Consider the following 1,075-nt stretch of genomic DNA (forward strand, 5'->3'; position numbering starts at 1 on the left):
GACCGAGTGCGCAGCCTTGGTCAACGCAACACCTTGTAGCTTCCCCATAGCGCCATAAATTCACGCACAACCGACACGAACCGGGCAAGTGACAAATCCTACGTGCTTATCGAATAAGGGTTTACCAAATAAAATATAGTTTTTACGTAACCACACTAATATGGACATGTAAATCACAGGCTTACTAAAAAATTTATTTATCATGCATTGCAAGGCACATACAATTATCTACTACCTCTGTTTCTAAATATATGATGTTTTGACAGTTTAATTGAACCATCAAAACGTATTATATTTAAGAACGGAGGGAGTAGTAAAAATAAAGTGAAGCCCTCTCATTTCCATAAAAAAGAAAGAGAAAAAAGGAAACATAGTAGCAAAGGTTAGGGCATGGCCAATGGTCCAGCTTGGACACATGCCCCATGATTCCATGTTCGATGAATGTTGCCGTGGAGAAAATTGGTAGAAAAGACTATAGCTTGCAGAGGCTTGGTGTAGCTTGCAGAGTAGCTAGCTTCTTCAGCCAAAAAGTGTGGTCCTCCATGAGAGAAAGGGGAGGGAGAGAATGTGTTGTGAGGAAAAATCGATCTACGTGCAAATAAAGTTGATGATAGTAGAGTTATCATGAGACCCAGTAAAATACATGAGACCACCCCATGCGTTGGGTAACATGTAGCTTCAGATTTTCTTTATCTTGTTGGCAGATGGGCCAGTAGCAGGGTACTGCCTCCATTGTACATGCCCTTAGACAAAGACACGTGGCATTTTCGTGCGAAAAGGAGGTCGATCGAGGGCCCCCCCGGCCGGAATGAATGACGCACACCACCGCAGACGCTAGTCGGAGACAGCTAATTGACAGTGGAGCTCCTCCGTTATCCACCCAGTATCCTCGTTGGCTTCCGCACACTCCAAAAAGGTACACCTCCACTATAAAAGCTTCGCCCTCCTCATTTCCGTTACTTTCCTCCCCCCCGCCCGCAGAAAATACTTTGTTTACATTTTTTAATTACGGAGAAGCCCCTCGCTCCCCCTCCGCCCTCGTCGCCTTCCTCCTCTTCCTCCCTCTGCTGCTCCT

The sequence above is a fragment of the Triticum dicoccoides genome, chromosome 2B (assembly GCF_002162155.2).
Source record: "Triticum dicoccoides isolate Atlit2015 ecotype Zavitan chromosome 2B, WEW_v2.0, whole genome shotgun sequence".
Classification (NCBI taxonomy): domain Eukaryota; kingdom Viridiplantae; phylum Streptophyta; class Magnoliopsida; order Poales; family Poaceae; genus Triticum; species Triticum dicoccoides.